Source organism: Nelusetta ayraudi, unplaced genomic scaffold (genome assembly GCF_046127955.1).
Source record: "Nelusetta ayraudi isolate G7.1 ecotype Tasmania unplaced genomic scaffold, CSIRO-AGI_Nayr_v1 ptg000038l, whole genome shotgun sequence".
NCBI lineage: Eukaryota > Metazoa > Chordata > Actinopteri > Tetraodontiformes > Monacanthidae > Nelusetta > Nelusetta ayraudi.
Genome location: NW_027466088.1, coordinates 2,119,751 through 2,136,091, shown reverse-complemented (window position 1 = coordinate 2,136,091; position 16,341 = coordinate 2,119,751). Strand labels below are relative to the sequence as shown.

The window sequence follows — 16,341 nt, the reverse complement described above, 5'->3', positions numbered from 1 at the left end:
AAGATACTTGGATGAAAACGACAATGAAGAGGTGGGGCCAATTATACTCTGGGACGCGTTAAAGTCGGTGATCAGGGGTAAAATAATAGCGATCTCCTCAAACGAAAAGAAAATGAGATTACAAAAACAATACAAACTGGAGGAGGAGTTAAGGAAACTCCAACAGGAGCATTCTAAAACCTTCCGGGAGGTAACAAATATTAAAATCAAGGACGTGAAAAGAGAATTGGATGAGTTAAACACACTAGAGATACAAAAGAAACTTCTCCTTACAAGACAAAAATATTATGAAGGGGGGGAGAAATCGCTCAAGCTCTTAGCATTTAAATTACGAAAACAACAGTCAGATAGAACTATTTATAAAATACGAAACACAAATACAAATGGTGTTGAGGCAGGACTGGGAAATATTCATAAATGTTTTAAAAACTTTTATCAGACCTTATATTCCCAACCCAAATTAAACAACGATCATCAGATAGACATCTTTCTTTCCCACCTGACTCTCTCACTGAAAATCCCCAGGAATGGATGGTTTTACCTCCGAGTGGTATAAAGAAATGCAAGATCAGTTAATCCCTACTTTATTGAGAGCGTTTAACTGCGTTTTGAAAGAGAAAATAATCCCTCCTTCATGGAGAGACGCAATAATATCAGTAATTCCTAAGGAGGGGAAGGATAAATTGGATTGTGGTAACTACCGTCCAGTGAGTGTGTTAAATATTGATATAAATTATTTACTGCCATATTTTCACAGAGGCTTGAAAAAATTTTACCCGACATAATACATAAGGACCAGACGGGTTTTATCAAACACAGAATGACTCAGGACAACATCAGAAAAACATTTCACATCTTGAATCACGTAGAACAAAACAAAATAGAAACTGCAATGCTGAGTTTGGACGCAGAAAAGGCATTTGACTCGGTCAGATGGTCATTTCTGTATAAAGTGTTGCATAAATTTGGATTCCACCAGTCCTTAATTGATGTATTGGCGGCATTGTACGAGAAACCATCAGCTAAGATAAAAATTAACGGAGATCTATCGGAATCATTTATTTTGGAAAGAGGTACGAGGCAGGGGTGTTGTATTTCACCTCTCCTCTTCGCCCTTTTTATAGAGCCTTTGAGCCAAAGGATAAGGCAGAGGCCTGACATAACAGGAGTTGCGATGGCCTCTGGTGAACAAAAGCTATCCCTGTTCGCTGATGATTTAATACTAACTATAACAAATCCAACTAAAACTATACCCATATTAATGGAGATGATTGCGGAATATGGTTCATTGTCGGGTTACAAGATTAAGATCAACAAGACTCAGGTTTTAACACTGAATTATGTCCCTCCAAACAAAATTAAGAGTTTGTATAGATGGAATTGGGAGGCGGATTCCATAAAATATTTGGGGGGTTTTCTAACAAAAGAATTTTCCAGGACTTTCGATGCCAACTATGGCCCCCTAACATCAAGACTAAAAATAGACATACAGAGATGGAATGTGATCCCTTTTTTCAATTTACACTCCAGAGTTGAGTCAGTCCACGCTTGTTATATCTATTTCAGTGCTTACCTATCTTGATTCCAGAGAAACAATTTACAGAATGGGACAGATTAATATCACAATATATCTGGCAAGGGAAAAAGGCCAGAATAAGGTACAGAACACTGCAGTTGAAGAAAGAGAAAGGGGGGTTGGGTCTTCCCAACCTACAGGAATATTATCTTGCAGCTCAACTGAAACCATTAATCTATCTATGCTGTCCACAATACAATGCAGGATGGAAAGACATAGAGAGTTCCTCAGTGGAAGGTGTACCTCTCTTATCGATGTTGATGGACAAAGAACTACAAGAATATTTTGATGATACCGCATGACTCGATGTTATACACAATGCTAAACTCTTGGAGAAGAATAGTGAAAATTTGCCATTTAGGTAACCAGATCAAAATGTTCAAGTGGTGCGCTTTTGACTCGGCTTTTAAACCAAACAAGAATGACGGGAGATTCAAGGGATGGATCTCAAAAGGATTAACCACCTATTATACATTTATCAAGAGGGGGGTGTTTCAGAGTTTTGAAGAACTTCAAAGGTCAAATGGGTTGGAGAAGGATGACTTCTTCAGATATCTGCAGGTTAGGTCTTACTATAATCATAATCTACAAGAAACTTGGGAAACAGCTGGACCAGGATTCTTAGAAGTGCTTTTGTCATTGTTGAAATCAGGTTCCTGTACTAAAGTTGTCTCCAAGTTATACAATGGTATTCAGCTGTTCAAACAAGTTGACACAGACTACATAAGGAATAAATGGCAAAAAGAAGGAAATTTAATTATTTCAGTTGAAAGCTGGGAAAAGATTCACAAATTTCAATGGACGACCTCAAGCTCCAATTCATGGAGGGAATTCTGTTGGAAGAACATTGTTCGGTTTTTTGTAACCCCTGCCCAGAAAAAACATCACAGCAACAGTGCTACCTGCTGGAGACAATGTAAGACAGACAAGGCAAATCATTACCATATCTTCTGGGGTTGTCCGGTGATCAAACCATTCTGGGATCAACTGTGCATGCACTTAAATAACATTTTTGTTGAGAAAATTCCTTGTAAATGTGAAGTCCTGTACTTAGGAGACATCTCATGGGATAACTGGAATTTGTCAGATAAAAAACTCATGGCAACGCTTCTGGCAGCAAGCAAAAAAACTATCACGAGAAAATGGTTGAGGACTGAAGCACCTACAATTGATGAATGGATTGATATTGTTCAGAATATTTACATTCTAGAGAAATTGTCATTCTGTCTTAAAGGTCAAAGAGACTCCTTTTTCAGGATATGGACAAAATGGACGGAATATATAAAAGCTGTAATTTCTGTAAACTGAATTTGACTGCTCTGTAAAATCATTGTCATGATACACACTGCTAGACTGGTTCATGAGATGATACACATTTTACTGTGTTTTTTTTTTTTCTTCTTTCTTTTTTATGTTAAAAGGAATGGAGTAGACCCTCTCACTTGCTCACTTGTTCCGTTCTGTTATGGTTATTGTTGTTAAAAAAATACTGGATTAGCAATTATATTTTCATATCCACACTTGATGTGGACTTTATATTGTACGCAAGAGAAATGTCTGTACACTTGCTTCTCCAAATAAACAATAAATTACAAAAAAAAAGAAAGTTCGAGAGTCTGAATCTCCGTCCCAGGCGCAAATCCTCATGGAGGCTTATGAGGAGGTCAAAGATGGCCAATCCGTTAATCCCAGCTCCATAACCGGGGTCTATGGAAGGAAGCCGCGTGCATGGCGCACTGATCCAGGATAGCTTTCACCTGGCTTGATGAATCCGTGTCTTCTCATCCTGGATGGCTTTTAGTGCAACCCATAAAGCCTGGACACACGTGTTGTGGATTGGTTGAACGCTGAAGGCTTAGTGACTCATCTTGGATGACGCAATCCTACTTTGGTGCAAGGGGGCCCAGACACCAACATCATCAAGAGCCAGTAATGGACTCCACAGTGCAGCACTCGTTCGCTCACCCTCCCTCTCCCATTTTATTCTGTAGTGTCAGATTCTGAAGTCGACATTTCACTTTGATTTTCAGAGTGATGACACCCTGGAAAAACTCTCCATCATTATAAACTCTCCATCATTTATTCTACATTCAGGCTGGAGAGGTGCAGGTTGTCAGAGCTCAGCTGTGATTGGCTGCTCTCAGCTCTGAAGTCCAACCCCTCCCACCTCTGACACCTGGACCTGAGTGACAACCAGCTGCAGGATTCAGGAGTGAAGGAGCTGAGTGGTTTTCTGCAGAGTCCAGACTGTAAACTGGAGACTCTGAGGTCAGTTCACCCTCTTCACTTTACAACTTCTATCACTCTTGTTATTGTTGTCATGATTTTCACTTCACTGCTGTTGGAAATTCAATTTGCAGTCACTGGTTTGTGTTTGAAATGAGTGAAACTGGGTTTGAAGGTCCAGTATGTAAAATCCTGCCATCTAGTGCCATCAGATTGCAGTGCTTACTTGCTGACGCTCCCTCTCCCCTTCTTGCCAGTGAACTACGGTGGCCTTCCAGCATCATAAAGGATGTGGTTGACAGCAAAGGTGTCTAGTTCTCTGTATAATGATAAAGTTCCATCAACACAAATATTACAACCATCTATTAGCATCACAATCAGTCATAGTCACAGCAGACAGTCCAGTGCTAGCATGATTTTCAGCTAGCGCTAGCATTAGCCACCTGTATGAGCACTTAGATACTGTAGATAGATCCAGCTGGACTCAGCAGAAGGTCAAGGGTCAATGCAGATTCTATCATCTCAGTCAGTTCAGTATTGATGAGCAAGATGCAGAAAAGATTCCACTGCATTTCAGTCACTTAATAACCATTTGTTCTCAGCATTTGCTTTATTAGAGGATTCCAGCCTCCAACCATCAATATGAAACTGTTTCTCAAACTCATCTTCCCAACCAGCCGCCTACAAACATGGCGGTGCAAGATGGCCACGACCTTTGACCTTCTGTCTGTTTCTAGAAAGAAGCATTCTAATGGCAGGAAAAGCAGAGGACTTTTATTTTCTACTAATCAAAGACTTCAAACTATATTGACGGTTGTATATGAAGCTTTCAGCAATATATCTGCACTGATTTTACACACTGAACCTTTGAGGCAAAATGAATCAATGAATTCCAACATTGTTAACAGCTGATCAGTGGTCACATGACTAAACAGGTTGATATAAAATATTTTATTGTGGTGATTCATTATTTCAGTATTATTGTTGTGCTTCTGATTGGTTTAATGGACATTACAGTGTTATAGACATTCATATTTTTAATTTCATATAGTGATGAAAACTCCACTCACTCCATCATTTATTCTCTATTCAGGTTGGAGTTGTGCAGTTTGTCAGAGCTCAGCTGTGATTGGCTGCTCTCAGCTCTGAAGTCCAACCCCTCCCACCTCAGACTCCTGGACCTGAGTGAGAACCAGCTGCAGGATTCAGGAGTGAAGGTGCTGAGTGGTTTTCTGCAGAGTCCAGACTGTAAACTGGAGGTTCTGAGGTCAGTACTGGTTTGGAACCAGTGGATGATGGTTTCAGCACCAAACACACTTCATCACACATGTTGAATAAACATTGAACTGAAGGTTGATTCATATCAAAATGACATCCAGAAATATGAAAACTTCATTCTGTTCATCAGTGGTCATGTGACCAAACATCACTTCAACACACATTAGTTTTGGACTGAGGATTTAATTTCAAGGTGACATTTTCTGTAGTGTCAGATTCTGAAGTCGACATTTCACTTTGATTTTCAGAGTGATGACACCCTGGAAAAACGCTCCATCATTATAAACTCTCCATCATTTATTCTCTATTCAGGTTGATTGACTGCAGTTTGTCAGAGGTCAGTTGTGATTGGCTGCTCTCGGCTCTGAAGTCCAACCCCTCCCACCTCAGAGAGCTGGACCTGAGGTTGAACAACCTGAAGGCTTCATCAGTGAAGCCACTGATGGATCTTGTCCACAGCAGAGACTATCAACTGCAGACTGTGAGGTCAGTACTGGTTTGGAAGCAGTGGATGATGGTTCCAGCACCAAAGCCAGTTGATCCCACAGCAGAGGTCCAGTGTTCCCAGTCACAGTGTGAGAGGAGGATGGTGTTGTCCAGCTGCTCCTCATTCATCCAACATCTGCTGCCAAACTGCTTCTTCTCTCAGTTCACCACTCAATTATTGATCAGTTCATCTTCATCAGGCCTCAGTATCAGTCCAACACTCCATGGTCACATGACCTTCATATGTTCCACACTTGACATGTGACTGAGAGTCTGCTTCTTCTCACCAGTCACTCCATCATCTCCATCAACAGTCAACGTCTGTGTGATGATGCGTTCAAGGACTGTGAGTCCTGACTCCTGCTGTCTCTTCTTCTCTCTGCAGGTGGGAGAGGTATTGAGGGAGGATGAGGAGGAGAGTGAAGAGGAGAGCTCCATCTAGTGGTGGCTGACAGAACTGCGTGTCACAACCTTTGACCCCAGTGGAGCCTGGTGGCTGGCGGACTGCTTCTCCCTACACGCTGCTGTGGTTACTGGGAGAGACGTCCCAAGAAGCCACTGGTGGACCTTGCAGTGCCACATATGGACTCTTGGATTGTTCTTGGCCTTCCAGTGAAGCACTGCGTGAGCACTGGAGGTCAACCATGACTGATAGAGGTCAAAGGTCAGAGGTTTGACCAATTACAAAGACCATAATTAATTAGATTATTTTCTTTAATGGAGTCCCAGCACTAATAAATATATATTTGTATGCGTACCCATATAAGTCCATCAATGTTTAATGCACCTTTTTTCTTGAGCAGTATCTTTAAATCTCCACCTGCTTGTGTTTGCATGTTCAGGTAGATTAATGTGTATGTAGATCTATGTTAGTAGCTTCAATGTGCTGTGAAATGTGGCATCTTCACCAACACTTGTATCATTTGACTCAGGTGTCTGAGTGTTTGCAGAGTCATTGCAATAAAGCGCTCAACACCCTGGTGGTTCTGGATTGTTCTCGGGGGTTCTAAGAGCTAAACACCCTGGTGGTTCTGGATTGTTCTCGGGGGGTCCAAGAGCTAAACACCCTGGTGGTTCTGGATGGTTCTAGGAGGTTCTAGGGGGTTCTAAGAGCTAAACACCCTGGTGGTTCTGGATTGTTCTAGGGGGTTCTAAGAGCTAAACACCTTGGTGGTTCTGGGTGGTTCTGGATGGTTCTAGGAGCTTCTAGGGTGTTCTAAGAGCTAAACACCCTGGTGGTTCTGGATGGTTCTAGGAGGTTCTAGGGGGTTCTAAGAGCTAAACACCCTGGTGGTTCTGGGTGGTTCTAGTACAGACATGGGCAAACCCCGTCCTAATAGAGTTGCCGTATGTGACGTCATTGGCAGTCGCCTCTGTCCGGTGGGCGACTGCCAATGACATCACATACAGCAACTCTATTAGGCCAAACTACATCGGTTGATTAAGGTTATCTTTTTTTTTTCTGTCAATCCCTGGCGTATTTACGGTACTTTGTTTGTATTAATGTTGTATACACAAAATTCTCTCTCTCTCTCTCTCTCTCTCTCTCTATGTATTGTTGGATCAGATTTCCTTGTGCCGTGCTGCTGATCCGCGTGTTGGTTGAATGAAGAGTCACAGGAGAAGAATGCCAATTTAAATATGTCTTTAGTAAAGAAATCAATTGAGGGTACAACTATACAGAGCTCTGGGCCCAGTTCAGAACCCTAGCAACACCAAAGTATTGTCAGGGCATGAAGTCTGACTGCTCTCTGTCCCTTGACCCAGTCCTTTTATACAGAAAGAAAACATGCAAACACTCCCAGGTGTTATCCTCTTCTGACTGGCTGCCCGGTCTCCAGACCCAAGCCTCATTGGATGTTGGGGCAGCCTTTGATCCAAGTCTCTGATTACTGAGTGCAACAGGAAACAAGTCCTTATTTGGCAGGGAGCCAAATGATCCATCATTGGTTCCAGCGTGACCTGTTGAAATAATACAGTGCACAACATGCCTGAGGTCACAGGCTCCTCCCCCCCGTGCCTCCGATGGATCATGAGTTCTCCCCCCTGTAAATGACCGGGTTATAAAGTCTTATGGTGGTCGCAAAGTCAGTTAGCTCTCTGTCCATCCTCTGGTCCCCCATGGTCACCCTCTGCTCCCCCAGGGTGATCCGGTCCCCCAGGGTCACCCTCTGGTCACCCACTGGTCCCCCAGGGTCACCCTCTGGTCTCCAGGGTCACCCTCTGCTCCCCCAGGGTCACCAGTTAGTGAGGGATGTTCTTCCCTTTGTTCCTTCTTGAGCTCTTTGTGTGACTCCTGCAACAATGCCTTTTCTCTATGAGTAGGTCAGCCAAATGATTAAACAGCTTTATATTAATAATCATGTTATTATAAACAAACATCTAAACTAATTATATTATTCAACACTAACATCTAAACTAAATATATGATTCCAACAGTATAGATATACATACAAGGTAAATCAAAATACAGTGACGAATGTATGTATTCAACACACACTATCTATCACCGGCGAAATAGCATTTTGACCACCATCTATCCATATATCACGTTCGACCGCGATGTAGAGGTCTGCCCCAATGGAGTTGCCCCCCCCCCGTCAACATAACTTCGGTGGCCCGCCGACTCGATGCAGTTCTGTCATGTCACCCCTGTTCTAGTAGCTCAACACCCTGGTGGGGCTTCACAGACACTGACTTGGTTCCATTGACATTACAGCAACACGTTTTCTCCATGATATCCCAGGATACATTGTCTCCTCCTATGAGGTGGCTCACCAAAACACTGCATCCATCTGCTGCTGCTCCGCTACCCCCCACCCCCTCTGTCTAGTAAAGCCTTCTCGTGTGTCACAGTTCCACTCATAGCAAGGCTCCATCAGGGTTAGGTAAAAACAAACCCAGTGTTTGAACAAACTGAGTGGAGCTCAGCAGTGACAAGGTCACTACTGTCCTTTGTCAAGGCCAACGTTGAGCCTCCTACTCCCCCTACAGCCACAAGGATCCAGGACTTCCTCTGGAAACACACCAGGACAAACAGCCCACATCAGAAAAACACATTTCAGTCCATAAAATGTGTGTATTTATTGATCTATTTGTAGTAGTCGATAATAGTTGGTACAACTCACTGCTGACAAGGTTTACACAACACAACAAACCGTTGAGTTCAAAACCCAAAGAATAATTGTGTACTTTTCACACACATCCCCGCGCCATGTTCACTGGTCAGTGAACGGGTCACGTGACCCCGTACGTCACCAGCAATCCATGGCTGTGTCTCAGTTCAGGCGCTGCATCCTTGGAAGGCTGCAATTTGAAAGGAAGTTGCGTCACCGCACTGCGCTGAAGGCTCCTCCCAATTCCTAATAGTCAGAACGACGCTCCAAATGCTCCCTACTGTTAGCACCAAGGCTACACCACTACTATCCTTCACCTCCTTCTGTATCCCAGATTGCTTTGCGTGCTGCTGCTGCAAAGCATCCTGGGATCCTGGGAAGTCAGCTGAAATTAGCGCCATCTACTGGCAAAGATACCGCGTATAAATTTAAGTATTGAAATTTCACATCAAATCTTCAGTTTTTAACGCAGGGTTTTTACTGATTTGAACATCCAACCAACCAATGGTGAGCTTGATGCTATGAAAACCACATTTCCGGGGTTGGCCAGCAGGAGGGAACGGCGGTGACGCAACCAGGAAGTACGCCCAAGGCTAGACCGTCCCGTGAGGTTACCGGGGAGGCGGGGTTTGGGTCGGTCCTTCTGGGCCGGGTCCTTGGGAGGACGCTTCCTTCAGACGGAGGACGCTTCCTTCAGACGGAGGACGCATCCTTCGGACGGAGGACGCTTCCTTCGGACGGAGGACGCTTCCTTCAGACAATGGAGGCTTCCTTCCAAGGATGCAGACCCTGGATTGAGACTTAGTCCATGAACTGCTAGTATGTTTTTCTAGATATACAGCGCTAACTGTCTAGGTGGGAACAACTGGCTGTGTGTGTGTGTGTGTGTGTGTGTGTGTGTGTGTGTGTGTGTGAGACTGGCACTAGTAGACAGAGTGTGCAGTCCTCTGGGACGTGGTCCTGCTGCTCTGGCTGCTGAGGCTCATGTGCTTGTGGAGGCACGGCAGCTTCCTGGCCAGCAGCTTTCTCAAGTGGCTCTGGAACTTCTTGCCCACAAACGTGTAAAACACGGGACTGACGCAACAGTACACGTAGGCCACGTTCTGCGTCACGTACAGCGCATAGTCCGTGGCCTCCGAGGCGGCACACGATGAGCCGCCCCCCCCCGGCTGGGGCCGGAGAGCTCGAGGGCGCGCAGGAAGACTATCACGTTGTAGGACGTCCAGCAGAGGAAAAAGGTGAAAACGGTGACAAAGATGAGCTTGACGGTGCGGCACTTGTTCTTCAGCCGAGTGGACAGGACGCGGACGGTGATGCCGGTGTAGCAGTACATCACCATGAAGAGCGGGAGCAGGAAGAAGAGCAGGAACTGCTGGTAGCACGGTGCTCTCGGGTTACCCGGCCTCCTCGCACATCAGCCCGTCGAACGGACTCTCCCACACCGTCTGCAGGACAAACTCCTTGGCGCTGGCCGCCACGCTGACCAGCCAGACCGTCAGCGTTCCCGCCACGGCGTTCGTCCTCCTCCTGCTCTTGGCGGCCGGGACCGCGTGCACCACGGTCAGGTAGCAGAAGCCAACAGAGTAGGCGCCGCTGACCAGCTTGCACAGCGCCTCGCCGAAGATCCACTCCGAGAGGTGGTAGGTGGCCCAGAAGGGGAGACTGGAGGTGAAGAGGACATTGGACAGGACCAGGTTCAGGAGGAAGACGTTGGTGGCTTCTTTTCTCGTTGTTGTTTTTTTTAGCGACTTCCTGTACTATTGACGAGGATCGCTCACGGCTCGCGCACAAAATAGAGCAGACGCCGAAGCGACAACTGCATGGCGCGAGCCGCGCGCCTGTTTGCGTCTAGTGTGAACCACCACATTGAATAACGTGGGCGCCGAATGGAAGCGCTCGGTGCTTCGCTTCCACGTCCAGTGAACTGACGTTAAATGCATGGTGCGATCCGCGAGGGGAGCCGCGCGCCTGTTCGCGTCGGGTGTGAACTACTACATTGATGAACATGGGCGCCGAATGGAAGCGCTCGTTTTTTTTGTTGTGTTTACAAGCTGGTACACCGGCTGCAAGCGTGTGACTGTGTGCTGTGAGTCAATTCATTTCCAGTTTCCACAATCTACGGAGCGGCCAAAGGCTCAAAAAGCATCGTGTGCGTTAATTGCGCGATAAAAAAACTTTTCGGCGATAAAGCGGCGTTGAGTTAACGCGTTAATAACGCGTTAACTTTGACACCCTTAATATATATATATACATATATATATATATATATACATATATATGTATCCCGAAAGCTTTAACAGATATAATTATATAATTATAGGTCCATAAATACAATAGATGTTGTCAAGGCTGTGTATAAATAAATAAAATATGGGTACAACTACAATGCATACATACTGTATATATAAACAGTATCTCCATTATACACAGTCAGCCGTTAATAAGAATATATGAAGATATAATGTCAGCTGGAACTCACCAGTGCAGCTGCAGCCTGAGGGGGAGAAAGGCTGATCAGACAGAAGAACACTGTGCAGCAGCAGGAAGTGCAAAGATGATTTCTAGCTTGTGCTCCAGATGCGGCCAGGCAGTGGACAGTTTGTGCAACAGACTGGTGTGAAGTGGCAGGCAGGCAGCTAGCTGCTACAACAGGGTCACTGATAATTTTTATTGAAAGACATTGATGGCATAATTTACGTATAAATAAACAAATGGATTTTATGACGCAGGCAGAAAATGAGCTTCCCCTCCTTGAAAGACCAGCAGCCGCCACTGCCCTAAACAAGTGTCCAGTCTCATCACGTCAGGGAGAAACAGGTGCAGCTCTTCAAAGAGGAAATCACATTTTTCTCACCGTCATCATGGACTGCCAACAAGTGATGGCAACTGTAGTTTTGTAAAGAGCCGCCAGGGGGCGCCCTCGAGTCAGAACTACCTTCTACTGCAGACTGTACAGAGAAATGAACACATGCTGAAAAAATAACACATTGATTAACAGGCAGATATTTCAGACAGGTCACTCTATAATATGTAAATAAGAAACAAAGTGTTCAAATGTGGCCTTGAACCTTCAAACCTTCCTATGACGTGTCGGTCCTCGCAGCTCCCAGTTCTAGCACTGAGGGGCGCTGTTTGACCAGTTTTTGCTTGTTTGGTTTTGTTCGTAGCCACAATGCAAGCATCAGTTGTATCATACTGGGGAGTTGATCTTTCTGCCCTGCCAACAAGACATTTCCAACCAATAGAAAAACTATGTCAACATTGATCAACTGCTCCTCATTCATCCAACATCTGCTGCCAAACTGCTTCTTCTCTCAGTTCACCACTCAATTATTGATCAGTTCATCTTCATCAGGCCTCAGTATCAGTCCAACACTCCATGGTCACATGACCTTCATATGTTCCACACTTGACATGTGACTGAGAGTCAGATTCTTCTCACCAGTCACTCCATCATCTCCATCAACAGTCAACGTCTCTGTGATGATGCGTTCAAGGACCGTGAGTCCTGACTGTTGCTGTCTCTTCTTCTCTCTGCAGCTGGGAGACCTTTGTGACGGGGAGTGAGGAGGAGAGTGAAGAGGAGCGCTCCATCTAGTGGTGGTTGACAGAACTACAACCAGTGGAGCTAACCAGCAAGCTGGCACGACCTTTGACCCCTGTGGAGCCTGGTGGCTGGCGGACTGCTTCTCCCTACAAGCTGCTGTGGTTACTGGGAGAGACGTCCCAGAAGCCACTGCTGGAGTTGAATCCTCAGTGGAAGAAGCAGGACTTGGAGCAGCTGCTCAGTGAAGGCAGCAGCAACACAACCACTGCTTCTGCTCTCATCATCCACGGCTGGAACATCTCAGCATGAAGGTTCCACACATCAACAACACACTGCTCTGCTCTCACTTCAGAGTTCTATAGCATCTTCATTTTGGAGGTGAAAAATACTTTTCAAGAGACTTTATTTCTGCTTCATGATCTTAAATGAGGAAATCATGTGGAAAAGATAAAGTGATTCACAACACCTGTGATGGGAACTCAAATCATTATTGAATCATAAGTAAGACAAAAGAAATTTCCCTCAAAATAATTCATGGTTTTGATGCTTGCCAGATGTTTGTGTGGAGATTTCAGAAGGACATCAATGAATCAGAAGGAAACCAGATCATTTATTTTATGTGATTATGTTATATCATCCTAACTTTGTTACGAGCTCAAACATTATATTTCAAGGATTCAATATTCTTACAATAAAAGCCATCACAACCTCTGACCTGTGTAACCTTGACCTCAACTGACATTTCATTTCTGTTGCTTTAACACTTTGATTATATATCTCCTGAAGTCCTGCCATGGGGATTTTCCATATCTGAATAACTTGTGTACTCAAACCTTCTGTAGGCCATACCCACTTCTCCACTCGGTCTCAACATAAACCACATGAATCAATGAAAATAAATCTCACTTTTACAAACAAATCCAATTCAGTTCAAATATAATTTAAATAAAATAAATGTTACATTATAATTAATCACCAACAGATAAATCAATGCTGGATATGAGGTGGTTTGCCCTCTCTGGGTCGGTGGGGAGGCCCTGCCTCAGGGGGAGGAGTTCCAGCATCTCGGGGTCTTGTTTAGGACGCCTCCCTGGGGAGGTGTTCCAGGCATGTCCCACCAGGAGGAGACCCTGCTGGAGGGACCAGGTCTCTGGGCTGGACTGGGAAGCCTTGGGGTCCCACTGGAGGAGCTGGAGGAGGTGACTGGGTCCAGGGAAGTCTAGGGGTCTCTGCTGAGGCTGCTGCCCCCGAGACCTGACTCCAGATACGGCAGTAGAAGATGGATGGATGGATGGATGGATGGATGGATGGATGGATGGATGGATGCCAGGTGATAGAACATTTCATAAAAACAGACTCTGCATTATAACTTCTATTACACTCTAAATAACTCACTCCAATATAACTGCACTCGTCCTTCTCTCACATTACATTGGATCACAATGACCAAACAACACAACAAAGACAATGATCCAACTGTACTGCCACTTCCAGACTCAGTGTAGGTCTGTAGGCCTCTTGGACCTTCATGTGAACCACTGCGTGTTGACTGGAGGTGAAACATGACTGACTGCTGTCCTCCTACCTGGACAATGCAATCTCACTTTCAATCTCACAGCCACTAAAAAACCTGATTGTGATTGAGAGGTCCTCAGCAGCCAATCACTGTTGGGAGTCCAGCCTTCAAACACTCCTCCTGAATCCACAGTCACATCTGTGAGCATCTGGAACTTTGGCCCTGATCCTCCACACCACACAACTTGGGATGACAGCGCCACCTACCTGGATCCTTTCAGCAGCCAGTCCATGCTCTGACCCGTTTCCACTGTGGCCTGTTGGCTCATCTGGACCGGAGTCTGGATCATCAGTGTTCAGGTTCATGGAATCTGTCAGAGTGCCGCCCTCCTGTGATGTAATGATAGAGAATCACTCTATTTATACTAATGTGCAGAACCACTAGAGTGTCATTTCTTCACTGCTGTCAGCAACAAGCATTTGGTGTCACACTGGTGTACAAAACTTATGGGCTAATTAATAAGAAATGACATATTTATGAATCACCCGCAATGCCCAGATTGTTGCTGCTTATCTGCTGATATGAGCCATCAGCTGTTGCTATATAGAACCACGGGCAGGAAATTACAATTAGTGTAGAGTGTATTATAATTTAAAAGTTTACTAACGGTAGTTCTTTAAAGAATTTAGCAGGAATGGAACAGGCTAACGTGATGACGTCACCTGTAACACGGTAGGAGCTCAACCTGCTGTCACAGTGAAAACTCCGTGTTACGTCCCGTCTCGGGGGACCGAGACGCAACATGTGGGACACCTTCCCCCACTCCCAAGCCTCATTAATTTCTCACGGCAGTTGGCGGTTTTCAACAAAAACATTTATGAATCAGTAAATGAAAGAAACAAAACAACTTAACCGGTGGGCAGCAAAGGCTTCAGGGTGGGCCCAGGCCAAAATAATAAACCAAACTCCAACTAGCTCGCCTTAAGAACTAACTAAAGAAAGAAAGAGAAGCCAAATACAGAAAGGCTAACCTCCCTACATACTTAATAAACAGGAGAAAAGAGGGGACAAAGAAAATGGCAGCCCACCCCTACGGCTGCGTGCTCTAACACCATTTCAGAAGTGACTAACTGTAGACTTGGGAGCGGAGGAGGGATGACCGTCAGGCTGGCTCGACTGCTCCTCCTTCTCAGCCTTGGCGTGTCCAATCAGCAGCCGACATCCAGGACCGCACCTGCAAGGCGTCATCCACTCTCACACACACACACAGACAGAAACATAGAGGCACCTAGACCCACCTGTGGGTCATAACACCCCCTCCCTTAAGAACCAAACCCTATTAACATACCGACAAACAAAACTCAACAAGAAAACCCTCAGTTCCCCCGAAATAAGAATTTCGCAGCTAGTCCACATGTACACGTGATAATGCATCTGCCAACACAATATCAATAGATAGATTAGATAGTAAGTTTGATAGATGGATAGAAATAGATAAATTAGTTAAAGTTACACACACACACACACACACACGCACATATATGTACATATATATATATATATATATATATATATATATATATATCTGCATTATATATTTTTTTATTAACCTCTTTCAATGAACTCCAAAACATACATGGTCAAAATCCATATTATTATTATGTTGTTGTTTTTTTTAAATGCTCATACAAAACAAAAAAAGTGGAGGGTGAGTAGTCTGAACGATTCTACCTGCTGTAATTGACGCGGATCTCTCTCTCTCTCTCTCTCTCTCACTCACTCTCTCTCTCTCTCTCTCTCTCTCTCTTTCTCTCCCTCTCTCTCTCTCTCTCTCTCTCTCACACACACTCACTCTCTCTCTCCCTCTCTCTCTCCATGCGATCGACCCAAACTCCCTTCGCAATTGACCAGTAGATCGCGATGGACGTAATGGGCACCCCTGGCATAGATGCTTGTGTAACATGGACATTGATGTACAGGACAGGGGGCTCCATCCTATCACCTCTCCTCTCCTCACTCTCTCCCTAAGCTCTCAAAACTATCTCCAAACTAAACGCTATCTAGTGTCAAACACTCAAAACTATAAACACTATCCAAAATCTAGTTATCCAAACTCTCTCCAAATCTCAATTGACTGCAACTCTCCTACAATAACCCCCATTTTGAATGGAGCCTGAGGGGTCTATATAAACCGTTAAAATATAAATTGCAGATATATATATTAGAGAGAGGGAGAGAGAGAGTGAGTGTGAGAGAGAGAGAGAGAGAGAGAGAGAGAGATCCGGTCAATTACAGCAGGTAGAATCGTTCAGGCAGGATTAGAAAACACGGTGGATCTGGTTGATTTTGATCATAATGTACGATGTGCTGGATTTTGTTCTTATATGTGCTGTGCTTTACAGTGAAACGTAAATGTGACGTATCGGCTTCGGCACCATTCAGATCAAATAAAGACCAGACAGGGACAGGAAAAAGAGTTTCGCTGTTGTTTTACACGCAAAACTACCGGGGTTGTCGCGTGAGCTTGCAATCCTGGCGTAAACTGATGGAGACGCCTCGCTCGGAAAATGCGCTTCAAAGTGCGCACGCACTGCAG

The 16,341-nt window shown here is 44.7% G+C and overlaps 2 long non-coding RNA genes across 2 annotated transcripts in view; one reads left to right on the top strand and one right to left on the bottom strand.

Moving 5' to 3' along the window:
* Positions 1–16,341, bottom strand: part of LOC142892600 (uncharacterized) — a 61,825-nt gene that overhangs the window by 22,056 nt on the left and 23,428 nt on the right. The gene's annotated exons all lie outside the window — the stretch shown is intronic.
* LOC142892599 (uncharacterized) lies at positions 5,410–6,401 on the top strand. The gene is made up of 2 exons (XR_012927468.1): positions 5,410–5,570; positions 5,959–6,401. It is a non-coding gene; the product is annotated as an uncharacterized LOC142892599 (long non-coding RNA).